Source organism: Anopheles merus, chromosome 3R (assembly GCF_017562075.2).
Source record: "Anopheles merus strain MAF chromosome 3R, AmerM5.1, whole genome shotgun sequence".
Classification (NCBI taxonomy): Eukaryota; Metazoa; Arthropoda; class Insecta; order Diptera; family Culicidae; genus Anopheles; species Anopheles merus.
The window spans coordinates 38,172,204-38,189,572 of NC_054084.1; the positions used below are offsets into that span (position 1 = coordinate 38,172,204).

Here is a 17,369-nt window from a genome sequence, read left to right on the forward strand (position 1 = left end):
ACATATTTCTCATCGAGGTTGGTTGGTATCGTAGTACAGTTGTCGACTCGTACGACTTAACAATATGTCCGTCATAGGTTCAAGCCACAAATATACCGTGCCTCCATACATAGGACTGACTATAATGCTATGGGAAATCATCAAGTCACTGAAAGCCAAGCCAACTAGTTGTACCACTACTACAACAAGGCTTGTACCAGTAGGCCTTGTCCACCGACCTCGGTTGTTGTGCCATAGAAGAAGAAGAAGATAATTGATCATCGAAACAAATCATAACTACTACACAGTTCAATGTTGAAATTGTCTTCCACCTCACGGTGATTGAAAAATCAAAAGCAAACGTAGATCCCCATTCGTTTAGCTGGCGGCGTGAGATTATATCATAAACACACTGGACACGTGCAAACGGCTTCAATTTTTCGCAAAACACGTGACAACAAGTAGGGATGGTAAATCTTCTGCAAGGCACTTTACTCATTGAAACCAGCAAAACCAAAACCAAAAACATCGTAACAAGTAAATTGCCTACCCATTGTAGGTCACGTGTCAGCTGGCCTCCAAACTCAATCCGGTTGAAAGGGATATTAACATCCGGTAGTATTCCGGAGCATAAATAAGTGCAGCGCAAGTTATGCACACAGTCGTCCAAACAGGACCATATCGAAGCGGCAATGAAAATTAGATTACAGCTGAACAAGTGCGTTATGCTGGCTGAGCAGCAAGGGGAATCTGATGCATTTGGTGAGCCACTCTGTGAGAAAATAACCTGTTAGGGGTTCTGCTATGTTTTTTAGCCACGCGACGATAAGTGACCAAGGTAGGTTATTGTGCATTGTTGTTGCATAATGTGCCCACGAAGCACCCTCGTACCTGAGCAATAGTACACACAAACTGTTCGTCTTGTTTGAACACGAAAATCACCCAAAATGTTATATTGTGTTACGTAGGCTAAGTTGACACATGATTGTACATTTTGTTATTTGCTTAATCACAAATGTTCGTAATTTTGATTTTTTTTCGGTTGGCAATCTAATTAACGGTAACGGTAATCAGCTAGCACATTAACGGTAGCATGGTTACAACCGTTAGTCGTTAGTTATTTTAATGTTGTTTTTTTTAGGGAGAAAAGTTTTGGTGTAGTTTTACTTTTCTGGTCTTCGGATTTTTGTTACCAAGAATATTATCCTATTCTTAACTCGCTTTGAACAAACGACAGGGCAGTAGTTTCTCCAAAACTTTGTTATAACATTAGACTTGATAGGAATACATTTTTATTTCCTCCATACACTCGTAAAAGCTACCCAATATAGACACAATCTCATAACGAAAAGTTTGCTCTGGTCTAGGACCAAGCCCTGGCAAAGCACAAAATGGAATGTGATAACGAACATGACGAACATGAAAAATTCCATCCACACCGAATAGACACGTTTTCCAGATTATGGCGCTTGATGATTATCATCATGGTGTAGTGCATGTAGTGGTCATCATTGTTACTGATGATGATGACCAAACAGAGAGCCGCCTTTCACACTGATATATAGTATTATATACCAACGTACTTCAATGCTGCGTTATCATCGTCGCAAGATCCTTGCGCGTGTTGGAAAAGCTGTACTCGCCTAGTTGCACCGTTGTTTATATTTTTCTATCTTTCTCGCTTTAGCACAACTCATTGCTATTGCAAACATACATGTTCGGATGTGCGCATAAAATGTGCTCTGATTCCCGGCCGAGAGTTCAGCTTCGGGTTCAGCTTTGCTTTCGCCATTTGTGACGCGATTTTTCCGGCTTCACCCAATTCAGCCCTACCACCATGTTGAAACGCATCGTTCTTTCTCGTTTAACGAAGGACACGCGTCTGTGCCACGGGGAGAATCAATGATACATTCCCTTGGCGCTTCTCTTCGGCACTAACTACTACTCCCGCGATGCCATGGAGCCCGGTGCGGATCAGATTGCTGCCATCAGATTTTCTCTGGGCTTCGGGACTGACAGAAAAGAGATCGTAGTGTTGGTGTGGTGCATGATTTCTAATGCTTATTTGTAACTCAGTTTCATCAATCTTTTCGTTTTCTGTGAAAAGAAGCGTGCATCCGTAAGGTGTGGATTGTTGATGAGCTTAAAGCAGAATGTTAGGCAGCCATGGATGTGAGCAATGTGAGCACAGTTTTTTTTCACATTTCCTTTAGTCTGCTCTACGCCTTCTTTGTTACTACTCTCGAAATTTTCCTACAAAAAACAATAATGAATCCCATTTTTTTAGAATATATACAATGGCGGCCACCTAAAGTCGGACACCCTGAACAGTTCTCTAGATCACTTATCGGAAGATTAAAAAGATACAAAAATTGAAAAAAATGCAATTCCCATCTAAAGCTTTGAATCCATTAAAAACAAAATGTATACGGTACAATGTAACAGATACATTTATGATATAGAACATTCTATTTCCGTTATTGCAAGATGAAACGATGTATAATCATCACAGCCTTTAATCGAACAAGTGTAAACTCATTTACAAAATTGCATGAGCATTTATGTATTTTAACCTCAATTTGCACATCCGCATATGTTTGAATGGCACGAAACGGAACATGGCACTTAATGTTACGAATGGTTTGTGGCTTTGTTACAAATTAACCTGACTGGATTTCCACCACACATGTAGAAAGAGAGCCAAAGTTCGTAACCACGAACCACGGTTGTGGAATGAATTGGTTTACGAAACGAGAAACCAAGCGCGACTCAGCAATTCTTCTGTTCCTGCGGTGTCGAGCAGGTAATAACGAATTGAAAAGATTTATGCTTTGAAAGGAGAACTCGAATGTAGCTCATTTTCAATCAATGTTTCAGACACCTTACTTACACCGTACTTGAAGAATAAGAGTAATCATCAAACTTTTAGTGCCACATATGTTAATACTTTCAATTTAAACAACAAGGCTGTTTTCGGATAAGCAATACAAGGTCGCTAAATGTTCTCTATAGTTCATTAATTATTGATTAATGATTTAAATTGATAAATATCGTTTAAAAATAATGTACTACACCAATATCTTGCACACGAAAATTTGGTACATTTGAACCTCAAAAGTTTGTTAATTTTAAAGTTTAATCTAAAGTTTGTTTTCAGAATCGATGAGAGGAGATAACTTGTTAACTAGAGAAGCTAAAGTCAATGGTATAAAATTTGATCTTTTTGTTTTAATTTTGTAAACCAATTTCATACATTTTTCTTAAACAAATTACATTTTAATCTTTTTTAACAACGGGTCCTATAACTGATAAATCTGCTTCCAATTTCTGGCGTTTCTAAAAAATGAATTTCCCATTTGGTTGTATCGCACATAACACATACTCAAAGGCCTTATAACATTACAGGAATAATTCCGGAATTCATTACATGTAGTTTACAGAAAAGGACACAGAACAAACTATTTTACCAACAAGAAAACAGATGAACGTGATGAAAGCCTGTTATCGTTGCAAATAGGTATAGGCAATATCAAGCATGACATATGCAGGTGAGAATTAGCTGACGATTAATATGTCCCAAACACGCAATAGTCTTTAGTTTTGGTGATGGAACGCTTACCGTTTAATCAAGATGAGTTGCTCAGTTTCTTTTCTTAGTATCCTAAACATTCATAGATTCTATGGTAACAGCCGAAGTTGGTTAATGGTAGACAATTATTTACAGAATATATAATTAGTATTCTTATTCTTGCGTAATAAACTCTAGAAGTTAAGCATTAATTTTACTAATACTGAAAAACTGGTGTTTTTTTAGGTAATAGATATGCGTGTTGTTTTGTAATCAACATTAATAAAGAATGATGAATAAGGTTGATCGTACTGAAACCAATATTTTGTGAATATTTAAGAGTTCCTTATCTGGACCTTATTTTTTATGTATTGTCTTACACAAGTTCGTAATATTTTTTTTCCATATAGTTAGCATTCCATTGTTAAATACATTTCTGTGGATAAAGTTTGCTAACGTTTTAAAATCAAAATATATTATGTCCGGAAGAGCGTTGATTTTGCTTTGCCGACAATCAAAGTTTTAGTTTTTGCTACTTTGATTCAGGTCATGAAACATAAATATTGATGCACAACTGCTGTGTCAAAACGTTTTTTTACAAACTTATGTTAAGATCCAATAGAAGAATGTGGTCCCATGGTACAGTCATCAAATCGCCTGACTTAACAACAAGACTCGGTTCAAGACTCATTTGGACCGGGCTTGTTTTAAGGACTAGAGTCAAGGGATTTTGGCAAGGGCTGCCGTTTGAGTATTAGTTGGTCTGAATAGCCTAGCCTGTAGCACACGAATGATCGTTGAGATCGTTACGCAAAAATAATTGGGCTGATAATCTAATATTGGGGCCCTTCACGATTCTAGTCAGTTTTTTTATATGGAGTTTGACAGTTGGAGGCTGAAATCATGTAAACACTCCATACAAAACCACACAAAAAACTAGCCTGCAATTTTCGGTCTAGATTATTCTAGCCACAAAGCTATAATTAGATTCGAGTACCTGCTCGAAAACACGGTGTTGTTTACATTTATCCCAAGGTGCATTAAAAAGATCAGGTGGTGGAATTTGGAATCAAAGTGTATGTACTCCAGGTGGTCTCATAGCATTTTTTATAACCAATTTTGAACATCACTTTTTGACAGGATGGGTGAAAACTTTTGTTCAAACAAGCTTTCTGGAGGCTTGACTAATACTCAAAACACTCTTAATTTTTTCATTCAGAAGCAGAAGCGATAAAAATCGGCCTTCTAAATTCATACACCTTGGGAAAAGCCCACCTGTATATTATACTCACATAGATAGCTGCTCGAAAACTGCTATACAATGCAAACAGCTGACAGGCTGAAATTTCAGCCTACGAACTTCAAACGGAAAGGGCCCCATTATGAGAATACAGTATGTTTTATTGTTCACAACATCGAGTGAAACCCTTAATACCAATGTAAGGAAATACAAACTGATAATTAATTGAATAATAACTGATTAATAAGTTAATAAACTCATTTTCTCTACATGTTTGTTTTCAAAATAGTCCTATCATTTATTCTGTATATACATTTTATTCTGTTTGTAGAAGTAGGTCCTTTATGAAATATTCCCTTAGTAGTTTTAAGTTATGTTTTTCGATTACTATGCATTGAATATTTGTGTTAGTACTTTCGGAAGAAAGTTTTGTAAATTAATGATATATTGTCAACAAAGTCAGAACGAATAACTGGTTATAATTTTAGCTTGCTTGCTTGTAACATACTTGTTCTAGCTAAACACCATCTACTCCCGGTGGAATAAGCGACTAGTTATTGACCACGTTTTGCAGACCTATGCCAGCCAGCTAATTTAGAACCGCACTTCTTACCAAAGTACATGTTATTTATTATGCAAACATAGCACCTATCAATCGACAAGCTACACGGTATTGATCAGTGACAATGGCGTTCGGGCGGGTCTCTGTTGACTTTACACGACTGCTGGAACATTGGAAAGCCATTGAGCAAACAATCGCTCGAGGCAATCGGACATTATTGAACAGAGCATTCTGCTGAACTGAGCGAGCTTGATGAGTGTATTGCATTTGGACTGCAAACTCAAATGTTCTTTACATTGGACATGAGAGCCGTACATCGAACTACAGCGCTTGTTGAATGTTAGACTTTAGAACACCAGCGCAGGAAGTGAAATGGAAGGCACTTCCGTTGCGGAACCATCATGGCTTTCATTGAATAATTAAAATTGATCATTCGTTCCACTTTTTTGCCAATATAGTGACGAGCTCATGGTGCTGTCGCGGAATGCAAAATATTTAACAGGAAAGCATCGATGGATGGGTGCTTCATGTTTACAGATGGAATAATTAATTTAAATGAGTATTTCCTTTACCGTGCGGAAAAGGGAATGGGGAAACGAATTTAATGGCATGCATAGACTCGTTTGGTGGTAGTGGGGCATAGTTGAATCATGTTACATATCATACCGTATCACTTAATAATGGCTATAATATGTTAACCAAACTAAATACTAGATTTCAAAGCTCACAAAAGTTGTGTTTTAAAATTTTAATAGGATGATAAACCTTTTGCGTTGAAACGACAACTTTATTTACAGCTATTACTATGCAAAGTAATTAAGATGCAGATGCTAATCACTATCAAGCATACGTTTTATTCATGTTATGAGTAGAAAGTTGCCCAAATAGATTGTTTGAATTCTGTTTTATTTCTTCATTTCAATGTTTGCCTAACAACCCAACAGCAGAACCGCACTAATCAGAATACAAATTCAATTCTGTCGAAGCTACCTCGTTGGGTGCTTTCATTTAAAGTACCGTGTAACTGTTGAAGTTCCAATTAACGAGTAACTCATCTAAACCAGATTTAACCAGTGAAGTAGAGCTGCAAAGCTCAAAATTACATACAATTGTAATAAAGACAACCTATTGCATAATATTTATTGTAGCTTGTTTTTAGATTTATTACATCAAATTCATACTGCATCTTTCACTACACAATGTATTGTTAATGGGGGTGTGCTCGAAAAACTGTTCAGAGTATGTCAGTAATTGAGCAGGAAAAAAATCCACCAAATGCTACGCCAACGCCTATTGGGTCCAGTGCCAACATAACAGCTCAAAGCGTGAGAAACCTTGTGCTCATGCATGTCAGTACACTTGCTTTTACTTTTTTGTCCTATTGCAATCATGCATCTGAAAAAGCGCCGAGTTAAATTGCATACACCCCTGATTAATGCCTATGGTGTTAGTTGACCTATCCTCCGGCTAACGGATGTGTTGGGGGTTCGGATTGTGATGTTTCTGGCTGAATTGAGCGTGCCTTGCCCCCGTCCACTAATTCGAAGAGATTCTCGCCCCGACGCAATTGGTGCTGTGCTCCACTCTCCACTGATTCACGGGTGGCTAATTTTGATTCATTTGTTGAATTGTTTAATTGGTCGTTTTAATTGTTTTCACTATGGGTGTGTCGCAAACAAAGCTGCAGCATGAAACCTTCATGTAACTGATCTTCATCGTTCATTGAAAGTGTGGGAAGGCTGTTGAAATAGCATTTCCTTTAGTGATAGCATGAGAACTTTGTGTCACGTCCAGTTTTTGCAAATTTGTTCGAAAAAAAAACAAACAGAACGCAATGCTACCAATTGAGATTTATTTCTGTGGTTTCCGTCCAAATCGAGACCTAGACATTCTATACTAGAAACAGTAAGTTTCATGTTGCACAGCCTCTCATTGCTGTCAGTGGTCAGGGTTACCCAGTTGTCTCGAACAGTGTCGAAAGACTCATCCGCTGTCCATCACCAACAGTTGTAAACCAACAAATGTGATGGTATCATCCGTGACACTGCTTCGTCGTTGTTGAATAATCCTTGGTCAATCTATACCAATAATACCCCGCCTGGTATAGGGTTATAACGTTCTTTGTAATCTTGGCAGTAGCTAGTTGAAGTTTTAATTAAACGCCATGAACTTTGCCTTTCTATTGACAAATACGCAAGTTTGTTATATATTCTGTCTTTTTGTTTTTATTCTTACTTCAATTAATGAAATGATTTATGCAACATTGTTTATTCAATTGTGTTTTAAAACCACAAAATGGATGATTTTTGAGCACATTTACTAGAGCAATGTATTAAACAGGATAACTGCTGTTCTACTTTGCCATATTTTGTAAAACTATATCTTATAACATTAGAAAATTCCTATGGAACATAGGTATGGAACACAGATATAATAGGTGATATTATATCAATCAAAACTGATTTTTAAACAATATTTCGACCTTATCAACATGATTTCTAAAATCTTTTAAATCTATCTTAAGTAATATTTTCTTTAGCAATAGACAAAGAAAATATTACTTAAGATAGATTTAAAGGATTTTAGAAATCATGTTGATGAGAGTATTTTTTTATGGTCAAGGGATACTTCCAAGTAAGTATTTTCATCAGGGATAATAAAATTATAGGACTCACCTGAAACATACGTAGGGGAAAGCAGGGCAAAAAGGGCATGTTAAGCAGTTAACTGAATATTCCTTTAAATATAGTACAAAACACAATTATTATTGCATTATTGTATGCCTCCACCATTTATCTATGGATTAAAATTGCCACATAGAATGAAAATAACTCAAAAACATGAAAACAGTGTAAAATAAAAGTTGATGTTTTACGAGAAGCTATTTTGACACGCGGGGTAAAATGGGCATAGCCCTGGGGCAAAATGGGCATATGTAAACAAACTGTGATACGTCAAAACACTGGGGCAATATGGGCCACAACAACTACGCTTAGGTAATGGTCTATGCTCTTGTGCACGCTTCGTGAAATGTATTTTCGTTCTATCTTTTGTTTTGCTGTTCAGGAAAGCCCTTAAAATTATTCCAAAAATATGTTATCAAAATTGAAACAGTTACACGTTTAAATCTACAAAATTGATTAATTTGAAGCTGTGCCTTGTATCATTTTTGAGGTGCCAGATACAACACCATAGTCTCACCAAGCGCCATATGTCAAAAGCATCTGTTCATTTTGCCCCTAGCGTAACTGCCCTTTTTGCCCCACGTGATGCATTTTTGTATTTTTTGTTATATCAGTTAAAATACGTATTCAATCGCCTTGTTTTCTTCAGAAAAATTGTATAGAAACATCATATCTTTAAAAATATATCATGTAAAACTTCAACGCATCCCTATGACACTGGTTTAAGCTTATTTTCGAAGTGGCAAAAATTACATCAATGTGTTGCTAAATCTTATTTTGTATTTTTCTTGGTTATATGTTTTGTAAGGGTTATGAAAATTGAATGGTATTCAAAGAACACTCTAATGAATACGTTTTGAGCATTGAAATGTATCTTTGTAGTGAAATTTAATAATAAATAATTAAATAAAGGGTGGATGAGGGAAGGAGGCTGATTTCAGGATTTCTTAAATTATTATAATAAATTCAACCTTATGTGCTATAGAATATTGTAGCAATATAACTATACTTTTTTTATTTTACAAGATAGTTTCATCTTGTTATTCATCCTTTAAGGTACTTCAAATTAGCATTCATAAAAACCAGTTTTTCACATCTGTCGCTTGTATTTGTTGGGCGATTATTCGAGGAAAATTTCTGTAATTAGTGAAAAGACTCTCGGAAATGAAACACAAAGCAATTATATTATTTCGTTGTATTTTTTTCCTTTCGTCGATCGGATGGTTGACATAAGGCACCCTATCACAAGCTTTTACGAAAAGATCACATTTGTCCTATGTAGCACAATATAAACAATGATTACTCATGATGGTAGCTATAAGATAAAGGATTAAATCGTTATGGATAGATCGGGTGAGTGGTTACAAATTATATGCTACAAATATGCTAGCTGTTTTGAACTCTTTCAATACCGTTGATGGCAATAAAGGCACCCACAGCGGATTTTTTTTATAGCGGTACTGCCACTGTTCAATATTGCTACTACTGCTGTTTCACATGGATGACACATGTGGTTGCATTTGGCCAACGAGCTACAAACAAAACGACAACATAAACAACTCTAGTGCCAGTAGATTTTTTGGATCTTTTTCAAGACTTTGTGGATGTGTCAACTGTCGTGTGATTGATTGGTTCGAAAAAAAAACACGAATAAGTCCAACGTTTGCAAAATCCGGCCATGCCAAACCGTGAAACGTAGTGTGAAGATTTGTACCCAAGATTAAAATTTGATGGTTTCTCGACAACTACGTTGATATAGAATACCGTTGATTGATAGCTTCTGAGGAGCTACCGACTGATGTCTTAGTGATCTTCTTATTTAATTATCATCGTGAATATCTTAATTTCATCAATATTTCGAATGATCCTTGTAATTGCACATATAACAGATAGAGAAAAAAAATCAGACAATAAATTTTCGGACAATTCGGATCTTTTTTATGTTTGTTTCATCATTTTATCTTTGGTGATTTTCTAAAAACGTCTTATACCAGTGAACTTACTTTGCCAAAGACGGTAGCACAAGAAGAAGAGCATATGCGTGCTCTTGTGTCTGCTGGACAGGTACGGTTATTTGGAAACAGATGTTGCGAAAGTTGTTTTTTTGCCCAGTCGTGCCTATTGACATGAGCTTGAGATAAAAAAGTATATGTATATATATATTATATGAGCTTATTTAAAATATCACATTTTTACTGTTGATTTTTTTACATACGAATAACACAAATTGTGTAGACGACAAATTAACCTAATGCGAATTTAAACTTTTTCGCCCTTATAAAAACATTTGCGCCTATTTAATACAGGCGACAAGTCTCGGTCACATGTATGAAAATGGCTTGAGAAGGAAGGAAGGATGTATATTTAAAAATATATTTATGTAATGGTGGGTTTAAAGGAATAATAGTATGTAATGGCATTAAACAACAATCACAAGTAACAATCCTATGTACATACCCAAGACATTTCCTTTTTCTTAAGTAGTCACTTCTTCTTCTTTTGACTCAACAACCGTTGTCAGTCAAGGCCTGCCTGTACCACTTGTGGGATTGGCTTTCAATGACTTTTGGATTACTCCCCCATAGCAGACTGTACCATGAGACCGGCTCTTAAGTAATAACACATTTTATTGATATAAATACACCAGGCTGTATTTAAATTAAGCCAATTCTTGCTATTTTTTCTGAAAATTTTCAAAAACAATAAATTCATCCAAAGATATGCAATATTGTCTCCTGATTAATTTTAAATAAAAACTGGTATTTATTAAAATAATTTTTAAACTATTCCTGCATCCTTAGCCAGAGTTTTACAACCTTTAGCTCACATTAAACTTTTCTTTTGCAGTACTTTTAGATAATTTTGTACTCTCTATGTAAGTTTTGTTCTGCATAGCTAACATAATGAGCTCTGCACGATTTTGTCCAATGAAATGTAAATAACAATCCTTAACTTTTTTTTTTTTGAGGAAAACCACTGTAAAAAAACAGTTACATATCTTGTAGGTAGCTTTCAATACAACAATGCCAATTCAGATCGAAATTTTTAATAAAACTCGTAGGACATTTTGCCAAAATTCCCTGCATGCAACCGCTCGTTGGTTTATCATCAATAAAGGGGTTTGAACTTCTATCAGCTGTTTAGATTAGCTAGCATTTGAATATATCAGTCACAATACGCCTGGTATACAGCATGTGCTGCTCATCAAAACAGTTAACCTTTCCTTAGAAATTCACTGAACCAAATAACCAACGCGTGTCTCTAATTTACATGCAGTCACACTTCGTCTCAGATACCTGTTCACGTGCAATCAGCGTAAAAAAACCCTAATACCGTACGCATAAGCAGACTGAATTGGCAAATAAGCGGTTGAGAAATCCACAAGAAAATCATCATGAAACATTAGCGAATGTTTCAGAGTATTGTTAACTAGAGCAAATTATGGATAATAAGCGTAATGAGATATTGAGTTTGGCCGTCTGTTGGTCTATTTGCATATGAACATTAATGTGTCAGAGCATCAGATTTAGGAAATAATAAACAAACAAAAGCAAGTGCTCTTTGTACATACAAATAATGATTGTTATAAAAGTATGAAGCTAATCTGTATCATTTAACTAACAATATTTTAAGTGTTTATTGTGGTAGCATCTTCCAAGCACGGTACAGGATTATGCTCTCTCTCTTTGTCTCTCTCTTGTTGGCCTGCTCATGATGGAGCACATTGTCGTAACATGGCCTGGTCAACAATAATTCTCCAGGATGCTCTGTCCCTGGCTGCAGCATCCAGGATTATGCTCACACACAAAAACACAAATTGAAAACAGTAAAATATTAAAATAAACTACTCCCTAGATAATTTCCATTAGTTATTTATTGTTATTGTTGCATTCAAGCTGCTGAGTCTATCGTACAGATTGTGTGCGTTTGGTTTATTCCCATCAAACCAAAATATTCTCCTCCAATTCCATCCACCTTCCCCTTCCTTTATTCTTCGATGTGGCCACCTCACGGTTGAGAACAAAATAGCAAATTATAGCACATCATCGACTCAATTGAGACAATACAAGGGAAGGCGTTTATTTTCCTCCATCCTTTCTGCATTGCGAATCAAATAGACCATGGGGAAGGCTCCCAGCCTATCATACCGTATTACACCCCAGAGGGACAAATTTCGAAAGAGGCCTGTGATGTTGTTTAGGATCAGCCATGAATAGCGAAGCAAAGGGGCCGACTTTTCCTGAAGGTTCGGTATTGAGTCCAGGGGATGATTGTTCGCAATAAACCGTAGACAATCAATGTGATGATGAAGGTTGGCATGGGATGTGTGTGTGTGGGAAAGTGAGATGAAAAATCAAACTCACGTCCTCCCAAATCTCACACCCCTAGCGGATGTTTCGGGGATGATTTAGGCCACAAAATCCTGCTTCAAAGCTGTTTGCTTTCTGGGGTTAATGCCAGCAGATTATCATGCTCATTTGTTTCACCTTTTTTTCTGTCTTCAACAGGAAAGCGCCTTTGGCGTGAATTGAGTTCACTTTTTTTTGGGTGAAGTCGTAGACCGTTACACTTGCCATTTGACTGCCAAGGGGAAACATTATTATAGCACTGGGGCCCGGTGATTTGAGAAGTGCATGGAAACGGTGCAGTAACAATCACAGTACAGGGGTAACTTTTCCTTCCGTCCTGATTATATCGAAGCCTGTTTTGCTTTCATGAGGAGTGCGCCGATTGTTATGGTGCAAGAAGCGTGAAGAATCACTCATCTAATGGTTGTTTGCCTAGCTGAAGCTGCACCTGCTAATCGTCGTATCTTTTTTTTTTTTTGATTATTTTTTATTAAGACTAGAACATCAATTGATTCTCTTCATTTTAATTTTCTCGCCTAAAAAATTGTAACTACGCTATATTACTTTACTATTTGGACTTTTAGTGTTTTTGTTTCTCATAAAAATGTTATAACATGTTTATAAATAGTAAATGTTTTTTCTTATTGTTACAAAACTTATGCTCTTGAACAAATAACAATAACTTTATTCACTCAAATACTACGTAACACTCCCTTCCCTTTAACAAATTGGTGTAAATAAAACATCTGTTTTCGTAAATAGGGTGTTATTCTTTTGTCGATTTAGTTGTAAACCTTCATCACCGTATCAACAACCGTGTCGAAAGTGAATGATAACTGTGCGAACCTACCGCATGACAAAGCAATTCTTTTCTGCGAAGGACTTTGGCAGGGATTGTGACAAATTTGTTGCATGTCTCTGTGGCACCATTTTCAGCAACAGTGGAAAATAAGAACAGAAATTTTGTTAAAAAAGACTTTGTAATTTTTTTTAAATATAACATCTTTTTTAGACATAACATATAATCTCTCACCATCTTCCAAAAGTCCAACAGGAGGTTATACACTTGTTTTAAAACACCGGGGTGGTACCGTGTAACAATCATCAACTCGAACGATTAAATAACATGCCCAAATTTTTTTTAATTTGTTTAGCTTTGGCAGTCTTTGATATCGTTTATGTGTTGTCGATTTGAAGACTGAGTGTAAATATAATCACAACATATTGAGAACTTTATCTGATGATCTGATAAAGAAATACTCTATCTCATAATAAAAAAAGAAAATTATCATACTCCTAGAAGTTCCTAGTCAGGAACCGATTCTCCGTCGCTTTCAATGACGTTATGGGATGAACGACAAAGCAGAAAATATCAAATGACAAGGCACCCAAATACAATCAAACCAACACGCACCACCCTGAAATAATTCATACCAATATTGGTTATTTATTCTAATATGATTAACGGGACGGAAGATTACGAATCGATGAGAAGGAGATTGAGGTCAAGGAACACTAACACTAACGATGAAATGTTTTTCTTTCTTTTTGCTTCAATACCTTCGTCTTCGATCCACTGCTCAAACAATCATCAGCTGATTTTTATGATTGACTGATTGATTTCGGGAGCATAGTACTCCCTAATTTATGCTAAAGAACTGGTCAAGCTTTCTAAGCGCGCTCAGGTTTTAAAAAATGTTATTTTCCATGATTTGTGACGTCAAGATCATGATATACTGTTTTTCTAGTTTGTAAAGCTCCTGATAGCCGAAGGAGTCGAATGAAAATGGTAGCTTGATAAGCAATGTGCCAATTTGAGATCCATTAAAATGTTTTTGTACTGTATATTAAGTCGCAGATCATCCATTTTAAATCACAATCAGTTTTTTTCAGGTAATATTTGTTATTCTATATTTGTGAAACCTATACATAAAAATGTGCATAAAATCCAATGATTTAATAACCAACCCCTACAAGATTCGACAAGGATGCTCGTTTTTACCTCTGTGTTTAATCAGTTATCGATATTACGGTGCAAGGATGGGCTCTATTCGTTTCGTTATGGTAAAAGTAATAAAATTACAATTTATAATAAAAATATGTTGGTCGATCCACCGATGTTTTCACATGCGACACTCAAAGAATTCACTTACAAAAATTATACGAAAGTATTTTTTCTTCTTCTTCGTTTGGCTCAACAACCGTTGTCAATCAAAGCCTGCCTGTACCACTTGTGGAGTAGGCTTTCAGTGACATATGGGTTACCACTCGTAGCATGATAGTCAGTCCTACGTATGGCGGCACGTTCCATTTGAGGTTTGAACCCATGATGGGCATGTTGTTAAGTCGTACGAGTTGACGAAAATATTCATAAAGGTAAAATAAATTGTCCTTTGTGTAAAACTAAGCCATGAGCTTTTTTTTAAAGCAATTAAAATAATTTTAGCCATTTAAAAGCTTATTTTACTAAATTTTGTATTTATTTATTATTTATAATCACCCATATTTCAAAGATTAAAATCCATTTTGATTTAGAATCCGGTTTAAAATTATGAACAATGAGCATAATGCTTAGCCTTCGTTAGCTTCATTTTTCCAATAATCCGTCTCTTTACTTTTCCTTCTTATCCCTTACGAATGATCAATAGCGAGGATACAACGAAGTCCTAATTTCAACGCCATGCGAAAAGAAAATCAACGCTTTCCCTCAAACACACTCATGCCGAACGTGACGCGCTCCCAAAAAATGGCACCACGTTCTGGTGCGAGCTGTAGCGGCGGAAGAAAATCAGTATCCATAGAAATCACGTTCACTTATGTACAAACGGCTCCGAACCAAGGGGAACAGATTTCCCCAATGAAAGCATGAATCTCTAGCGTTGCTCTTTCAGCGTCTCTATGTGTGGTTTTGTGTGAGCTTTACGAAATTCGTAGTATATAGCGGAAATGAAGAGCAAACAGCATTCATTTTTTTTCCAATATTCTATGAACACATTCACCTCACCAACTTAGGTGCAAACTCATATGAAGAGATTTTACCCGGAAGGCTACAATATTCCCCACGAAGCACAAAAAGGAATGTGATAATGGAATAAAAAAAAGTAAGGCAAAAATCCCTATCGTAGCAAATAGAATTGTTATAAAGATTCCATCGCGCTTTGATCATTTTTGCCTGTATATTTGTGTTAGTAATCATTGATATTGATGATGATGATACTGATGGGAATCAAGGTTAGCTCGCATACTAGTACACTCTTATATACTAATTCTCTTCGAAGTTCATCATCATCAATTTCCTTTAGCTGGGAGAGCACAATGAATTCTGTCCACTTTGTTCCCGCTTTAGTACAATCCATTTCTATCACAAACACACGTGCTCGGCTGTGCACATAACATGTACTCTGATTCTCGACCGAGAATTCCGTTGCAAATTTAGCTTTTGTGGCGTATTTTTTTACTCCTTTTGTAAATCGCTTAAAACGCACCAGTTTTGATCGTTGCTGAAAGAACTCGCGATTATGGATGTTTCAAAAATACAAGACAGGAGCTTTGAGCACTGGGAGGGCTACATCAAGTTATTTTAGATCTGGTAACATCATTGAAAAGGATTCGCTAGCTCATTTGTATACAAACACTAGCAAGGTATCATCACTTAGCCGCGTTGATTTTTTCGAGCAATTCCAGCAAGATTTGTTTCTATCTTCCAACTGTTCTTCCAAGTCATCGTCATTGAAGTCAGCCATGTGAGCGAGATTGAGCATCGTGATTGCGAGTAGCGAGACTGATGATAATGGCCCCGATGTTACATATAAATACTCGAATGGAGTTAAGCTCTTCTTTTTTCTAGCGTTTCACTTTTTGTCTTGTTCGTTGTACATTTCTCTCTTTCCCAGCCCGGTTCTCTTATTGCATGAGTGTTTGTAGAAACCAAATTCAATGTTCCGGTAGCTCAGCTCCATTCAGTGGGAGGCTTGCGATTGAGCTTTTCGTACCAACCCCTTACACTATCTCATTTCACCTCTTTGACTGATATACGAGATAGCTCATAGATCCGTGTGTTTGTGTGTGTGAGCGATAAAATATACAGGAGTTTTTCCACTGATTTTATATTTATAGCTAACCGTGTAGCTTTTACGAGCGTGACTTTGGACGTTTTTCAGGCATTCCAAAAATAACGACCGAGAGTAGATTCATACATTTGGATACATGCAATCTTGGAAATTGGAGAAGGCAAATTGGGCGAGATTTCTCACTGCTACCTGAAACAGAATGTTGACGATTGTGTCGTTTATCTTGTTTGTTTCCTTTTTGACGTCTTGTAGATAGTATTGCGTACCTTTCTTTGTTGCACAAGCTCGGCAATTTTTACATTGAACCTTGACACACATTCTGTTTCGGAGTGCAGTTTAATAACCCCTGCATTAAATAAATCTTCTTGAACTTGGGCAAATTAACGACCATCTTTGTTTCACGCACCTACATGAGCGAGGGAACATAAGCCATTGAAGGAAAATCAATCAAGTGTTATAATGATTTGAAAAAAAAAACTAAGATGAAGAATATATATAGGTTTTTAAGTTTCTGTGTTAACTGTGTTAAACTTAAATACTATTAAAATATATAATTGACGCATTTTTTTTGTATCAAGAGATTAGTTTTTAATGATATAGTAAATACCTTAGTATTTAGTTGTTCATGCTATAGTAACATATTTATAAATTTATCATACTTCTGTTATCGTTTGCCTTATGGGAACAGCTCATACGTCGGAAGTAAAAGCGGAAACTATTAATTAAAAATCATTGATGATGTCTAATCCAATGTTAATCCTTATATCTTCTTGGTTCAAATGCTCTTAAGCTACTGCACTCGTACAGTTTTACCCTCCTTGCTTTAGAATCAATTCTTCGCATTATATTTCGATGAGGCGCATGGATAGTGGAAACAGGAATCAAATGATTTAGCTTGACCATGGTGAAATATTAAT

At 36.2% G+C, this 17,369-nt stretch overlaps 1 long non-coding RNA gene across 1 annotated transcript; it reads left to right on the forward strand.

Annotated features, from left to right (window-relative positions):
• Nucleotides 1-248: 248 nt before the first annotated feature.
• On the forward strand, nt 249-15,425 carry LOC121597663. Its single transcript, XR_006005449.1, has 3 exons — nt 249-449; nt 539-817; nt 15,031-15,425. It is a non-coding gene; the product is annotated as an uncharacterized LOC121597663 (long non-coding RNA).
• Nucleotides 15,426-17,369: the final 1,944 nt, after the last annotated feature.